Genomic DNA, 7,554 nt, shown 5'->3' with positions numbered 1-7,554 from the left:
CTCTGTCCGCTCTCGGGCTCTGTCCGCTCTCGGGCTCTGTCCGCTCTCGGGCTCTGTCCGCTCTCGGGCTCTGTCCGCTCTCGGGCTCTGTCCGCTCTCGGGCTCTGTCCGCTCTCGGGCTCTGTCCGCTCTCGGGCTCTGTCCGCTCTCGGGCTCTGTCCGCTCTCGGGCTCTGTCCGCTCTCGGGCTCTGTCCGCTCTCGGGCTCTGTCCGCTCTCGGGCTCTGTCCGCTCTCGGGCTCTGTCCGCTCTCGGGCTCTGTCCGCTCTCGGGCTCTGTCCGCTCTCGGGCTCTGTCCGCTCTCGGGCTCTGTCCGCTCTCGGGCTCTGTCCGCTCTCGGGCTCTGTCCGCTCTCGGGCTCTGTCCGCTCTCGGGCTCTGTCCGCTCTCGGGCTCTGTCCGCTCTCGGGCTCTGTCCGCTCTCGGGCTCTGTCCGCTCTCGGGCTCTGTCCGCTCTCGGGCTCTGTCCGCTCTCCGGCTCTGTCCGCTCTCGGGCTCTGTCCGCTCTCCGGCTCTGTCCGCTCTCCGGCTCTGTCCGCTCTCCGGCTCTGTCCGCTCTCCGGCTCTGTCCGCTCTCCGGCTCTGTCCGCTCTCTGGCTCTGTCCGGTCTCTGGCTCTTCTGTCACTCAGGACCCTGAGGACTTACTCAGGCCTCTGAGGACTCACTCCATCTCTCTGTCTCCAAATCTCTCTAACTCCCTGGTTTTGTTCAGCACCATTTCAGTAGGCGTGGTTTAATTACGGAAACTGACATTTGGTGGCTTCTTATTGGAGAGGTTAAAAGGTTAAGGGTAGCTTGGAGTAGGCGGCTTGGCTTGAAGATTATTGGCTGTAGAAGGTTCGTGTATAAAAGGAGAAAGATGAAATCATCTGGTGTCTTTCCCAGGAAGAAGGTCGCACGACGGTACCACATGTCGCCACGTGGCTTTCGGGAAGGGTACACGTGGTTGTAGTTTTTATTTTTAAAGGTGGCCGTTTGAAATAACGCTTCTTTCAATAGTTTACTATTGACGTCCGAACGCCGTACAATAGAGAGCGCGCATCTTTAAGTCATTTACGATACGATGCCGAGTATTCAACAATAGAGAGAGAGAGAGAGCGGTTATAGCGCACAATGGATGAGTCAAGATGTGCGCGCTTTCCCAGCACCGAACGCTGGTTAGGGGAGAGCCACATGTAGAGAGGATACGATATTTTACACGGACAACAATAATACATTTTACAAGAAAAATACTAATGATACCCTTTTACGACTTGGACACCCGTAAGAAATTGAAAAATATAAAAGGAACTTAAAAACTAAATGTCATAAGTTTTAAATAACACTAATCTAAATAGGAAATATTTTAAATGCAATAAGTTTTAAATAACACTAATCTTTAAATAACACTTTTAAAAATGAGCGTTACAATAATATATATATAAAGCAAATTCCTGAGCTTATAACCGTTCTTAGATAGTATTTTCTGTAAATCTAATTAGTTTTAAGAGTAAGAATCTGAAAACTAATATAATTGAAGATAAAAGATGCTTAGGTACATCTTTGGAACTAAATAGGTAAAAGATAGATGGTCTGCAGCCTGCATTTCAAGGAGGATGATTTCTGTTCAGGTTTGTACCTTTATTATGGAAAAATGTTTCAGTCAGATAAAATTACAAACCGGCCCTTACTAAATATACAATATTATTCTAGGTTTAAAAACACGAAAGCTTAAAACTTGTTGAAACCTAAAATTATAATTTATTGCGCTTATAATATATTTTAACTTAATATTATTTAATTAATAATGTCAAAATAATATATTTACCCTGAAGTTACAGTGAATCTCCTTTTCACTTTTTGTTTTATTTATTTTTTTACATGTGTTTCAAGTATTAAACAATAATACTATGTTGCTGGCAGCATCTAGAGGATGTTCTTGGTTTCTGTTTAACTCTTTTATAATTTATAAACACCGTTAAAAAATTAGAATCAATAAAAAAAATATTATACTTTTAGTTAAATATTAACTTACGTTCGGTTTCATTCAATGTTTTTTTTTAAATTTATTTAAAACTAATTGTTTTTTTGTGGATTTTTCCTATCTGACTAACGTTAAATTTTGGTCGTAGCGAAACCCTGGTGGGAAAATATATACACGGTAAATTCAGGCGATTGACGGGGCCGCTAAAGCGCGATCGAAGTTGGCCGTGGCTGGAGACTCCTGGAACAGGGTTTCTACTCGACGGTCGAAATTTTCCCCTATTTAGATGGGAAAATTCTATTTTACGATGGTCTAGAGGTCGGGGACGGTTAATCATTATCCATGATTAAATTGATTTTTTTCGGGAAATGAATGTAAACAAAGAAATTTACCGGTTAATATTTCGGAAAATGATTAAAAAACATGTATTACTCGTAAAAATTGAGCTTTTTATCGAAAAAAGCGTCGTTTTTCCGATTAATTTTACAAATTTATCAAAAAATTAATCGGATAATAAAGAAATATAAATTATTTGATCAAAACGTTTTTCGAGCTTTTGAGAGCCTTATCTATTGAATAAAAGTTAACCATCCCCGATATCTACGATGGTCGAATGAATGGTTTTCACCGCAAAATCTTTCCATAGGGGGTATTATCATGACGTTATTAGAGAAGTTAAGAAAACGCTAAAAAAGGTTAAGGTTAATTGGTATTACGTGTAGATAGTAGACGTAGCTCATGGTTGGGTAATATATCTATAGTTAAGGGTATCATTTGTGAAGTGTGTATATTGCAATATATAGCAGAATTATAAATGGAATACGTTCACAATAAAAAAAATATTTCACGGTATACAATGGTTAATTTCAAAATATAATGAATAGAGCAGAATACAGAATAAAAGCCAAGAATGTTTTACTAATTGATTTACTGCTAAAATGTCAACCTTTTTGGAAAAATCTAGCGTTAGTTATCGCGTCTGTACATAGCAAGAAACGATTTCGAGTCTACTAAGAAGTTGGGAAACTATTTCTTAATAAAAACATTAACTCCGGTGTCAAAACTAAGAAATACAATCCTTTTAAAGATACCTCTCAATTAGATGATTTCCACATGACCATCTCTTTTTTCTGTAAGCCTCAAAATGTAAAAAAAACATCTACCTCGTTAAAAGGAAACACTTGTTGTACAGGTGAAAATTTTCCAGTATTTCAACATTGAAAACATGCGGAACTAAACTCTATAATATCTTAGATAATTATATAAAAATTCCACAAATGTAAATATGTTCAACTTTTCAAGAACAAATTTTGTAAATGGCCTCTCGACTTTGGATATGACCAACTTTATAAATTCCTAAATTTTTATTAAAACAAAAATTTATATAACTTGGACTGTTTTTATAATACATGACAGCAAAATTACATTTACATAACTATTTACCCATCCCCTTCCAATATTTCAACAAGTAACTGTAACTTACAAGTCCTGGCTCTCAGAAATATTACTTCTTGTCTTTTTCCATGAAGGAGGTTTTATTAGCCTATTAGCATTAGCCTATTTACCTATTAGCATTTAGCAATTTGTCTGGTTGAAGTTTGCGTTTAAGATTGCTCGGTGTTTGTTCTTCGCTCGAATACGTGTGTTTAAAAAATAATTTCGGAATTAAAATTAGTGCAAGGCAAAATTGGTCTGGAGCTCAGTAGATTAAAAACCTACAAACCGCCTCGGGCTCGGACTCGCTGTAGGTATAAATATACGGGCAGGCTCGGGCACGCGCTCACTATATTTACAAATCGAAGGGTGTTCTCGGGCTCAGGCTCGCAATGTAATCTCGGGCTCAGGCTCACTATAGTAACTTACAAATAAAATGGTCGCCTCGAGCTTGGTCTCACTTTGTTTTAAAACTACTAAAGGCTCAAGATCAAGCTCGATGTTTCAAAATACTCAGTCAAGCTCAAGCTCGGGACCACTATATTGTAGCTCGGCTCAACATGATATAATTAAACCCTTCGACAGCTCTGGTTTCCTAAAGTTGCTCAACCCGATTTTTTGTTACATAATTTATTTATCAAATAGCCCAATAATGGTTTTCAAGCTCCTTTTCGGCATCATTGGCACACCTGGAAGACAGTGTGTCACAATTTATAGCCCGGTGTACCTAGTAACAGAGACCATACCACCGGAGGCCTATCATCATAGTGCCCTACGCCAGCGTCCCCCTAGCCCGGACAGGTGACAAATCCAGCATGGGTAGCAGAACCCTACTACTGATGGTCGCACCTTTGACGCAAGCCACTCAACCCAGCAGAAGGTGCAGCAACGGGTGGACCAATCCCCACTTCGCACACAGCAGTAGGGATTAAGAGTGGATGCTGTAGAAACTCCAGCCGACACCCTACCTATGAAGGTAAAGAGTCAAACCCTTTGGAGAGAGCTCCTAAAGGGGAACGACGAGCACACAGCAGTCCAAGTAACCCGGCACAGCTCGCACCGGAGATCCCAGTGTGGTTCCAAAAGGCCGGGAAACAGGACCGCCGTGCCCGCATATGGAGGCCCGCCGCCCCACAGCAGGCTACCCAATCCGCCGAAGTGGCCAGTTTGCACGGACTCTCTCCGTTAGCCTGTACCGAAGCACAGTATCCAGCCCAAACCTGACCGAAGTCGGAGGTGGAGATAGGACCATTTGATCAGAGCTAACATCTCCCAGTGCACCACCACCCTTATGGGTTACAAGAGCCGGACCCCGACTCCCCGGTAAAGCCACCAGTTATTGCACACTCCGACCCCTTGAGGGCCGCTATGCGAGTACAAACAAATAATCTAACCCATTTTGGGCCCACCTGTAAGACAGTCGGAGGCGGTCAGGCAGCCCTGAGCTCGGTAATCCAGACGGCGCTAAACCACGCAAGCTTCTAACGCTTTTTTTGCCCAAATAAATTCGAACATGGGCTTAGGACTAAATAATATCGTGAATTGAAAGGAGATCGAACTCATCCTCTGATACGAAAACAGTATACAGATCGGTCTCGGGCTTGGGCTCAATCGTGAGTTGAGTTCGGGCTCAACTCGTATCTGAAAACTACCAAAATCAGTCTCGAGCTTGGACTCAAGTATTATGTTGGGCTCAAAGTTGAGCTCTTAGTAATTTAATTTGTAATACAGGCTCGGGCTCTAGCTCCGAGTAATGTGATTCATGAAATGGGTTCAAGCTCGTGTTCGAAGTAATTTGTATTTTAACAGGGGCTCAAGCTCGGGCTCACTAGTTACAGTATGCGTTCCACAATACCTCAGCTCGGGCTCGGTTTTAACGTGAAAACTTATCGGTCTCGTCTCAGGTTCACAATATTTATTTAAAAAAACCTGAGCTCGGTCTTACGCAGTGTTTCCAGATGGTGGGAAATTTCCTATATTATGGGAATTTTTGATTTTCATTTTGGCTCTGTGGGGAAAATGTATTGGTTTTTAAAAAAATTTGATTTTGTGGGAATTTTCATGTTTGCGGGTATTTTGTTTCTTTAATTTGACTATCAATAGAAAGCCCGAAATTATCTAGAGCAGTGTATTTTCGTCATAAGTGGATCACTCTCTAAGTAGATAAAACGCTATGCTACCTATGACTAGTCTTTGTCGGGGTCGGTCTGGCAGCCCTTTACAACTGCCCTAAACTGTGTATCACCTCAACTTCACTCTGAACTTATACTGCCGAATTTAACGTTTCTCACATCTCTTACGGTACGTTTCACGTCTGAAACGTGTCTCGAGAGATAAATTTTGGGGATCGGTTCCTCGAATTTTTTCCCCCAAAAAACCTATACCATATTTGTTCAAGGTCAGTTCCAGATCCAAGGGTAGAGTTTTGTTCAATAATTAAATGCCACTTTAGTTGCCGCCTTTTTTATCTATGGAGTTTGCTCTCTATACAAGCTCTGACATCACGAAACACAGACTAAGATCTACCCTACCGAGACCCGGAATTTGTCTACTTACTTGTTAGAGAGAATGATCCACTTATGATTTTCGTGAATCTTGGTTTTTATAAATAATATAAAGGGGGTGCCTCCTAATACTACAATCAATTAATGCGTAGCCCTAACCACCCCAAAATGTTTAAACATTGTAATTTCAATAAAATTTTATTTTAAAAAGTTAATTTTTCTAAACATTTTACAATTATGGAATGTTTTCCGCAGAGTTTTCGTTGGGGGCGGGGCTAAATAGGGGTGTGGGAATTTGTGGGAAGTTTACTAACAGCAATGGGAATTTCAAATTTCAAACATTGGCAACACTGATCTCACGCAGTTGACCTATGCTCTCCTCGAGACTGATTTTCAAATAAACAATTCAAGGATTAATTACAAATATACTATTATTCTTTAACTATTATTTCTTTGCTTGTGTTAGAAGCAACGCAATATTATAGCTTCAGTGACTCATCTGAAAATGTCATCCAGCGGCTTCAAGCCACGAACTGGTGTTTTATTTGAGTTGTCCCAGACGCGTTCGTTTTTCAAAGACTGCCCGTTTTTATTTTACAAATGAAGTTTTCAGAGAAACTGAGAGAGAGCAGAGATGCACAAAAACCATTCTATCTTTTGCGTATCTTTTTACATAGATGGCAGCAGCTATACTATATTATCAATTTTTTCCCTCTGAAATTTCTATAAAATATCATTCTATTTTTTGAACCTAGATGGCGACTAAATCATTCACAATCTTTAATTTATTTTTATTTTTGTCCCTTTCAAATTTATTTAAGATATGGGAGTTTCAATTCATTTCAATTATTATTGGCCCTTGCCTGAAAAATATCAATAGAAATCTATAAAGATTTGGATAAGTATCATTTCAATTACTTTTAATCGTTATCGCGTTTGGACATAACGAGGGGCTGATCACTCCGCGTAATCGGTGTACAGAGCCGTAGCTTTGACTGTATTAATGGGATTACGCGTAATCTTTGAAGTCCCTGCCTTTGGCAGTGCTAATCTAAGCGTAATCCGGCGTAATCGATGAACAGAATCTCTAAGAGTGGTTAACCCCTCGGGACATAACAAGAAAAGATTTGGAGTCTTCTAAGAAATTGTAATCGTTTTCGCCCCAAGGGCATATCCAGGATTTTATTTCAGGGGGGTTTTGAAGAAAAATTTCAAGGGGGGGTGCTGACGGAGGTTTCACTGATTTTTATTTGGCACCCCCCCTTAAATACGCCCTTGTTTCGCCCCCTTGACCATTAAACGTGAAATTATTTCTTAATAAAAAACATTGTCTGCAATGTTAAAACTAAGAAATATAACCCTTTTAAAGATACCTCTGAAATAGATTATTTCTACAAGACTATCTCATTCTTCGAAACGAACCACAACCCCCCAAAAAAAAGATGTTAGATAATTTAACAATAGAATCAGATAGAACTTGATTTATTTGAACGATCGGTTGCTCTTGTTTACGCGTAAATTGGGTGAATGAAAATAAATTTGGACAAATGCGAAAAAAGTTTGGAAATGCGCATAATAAAAAGTAAATGGATAAGATCGTGGGCGATGGAGGCTCCCAGTAAGGGAAGTTTGGAAGAGCCAGGTAAGGTTAAGT

Source organism: Leiobunum rupestre, chromosome 9, assembly GCF_980474605.1.
Source record: "Leiobunum rupestre chromosome 9, qqLeiRupe1.1.hap1, whole genome shotgun sequence".
NCBI lineage: Eukaryota > Metazoa > Arthropoda > Arachnida > Opiliones > Sclerosomatidae > Leiobunum > Leiobunum rupestre.
Note: the sequence above shows the minus strand (reverse complement) of the source record.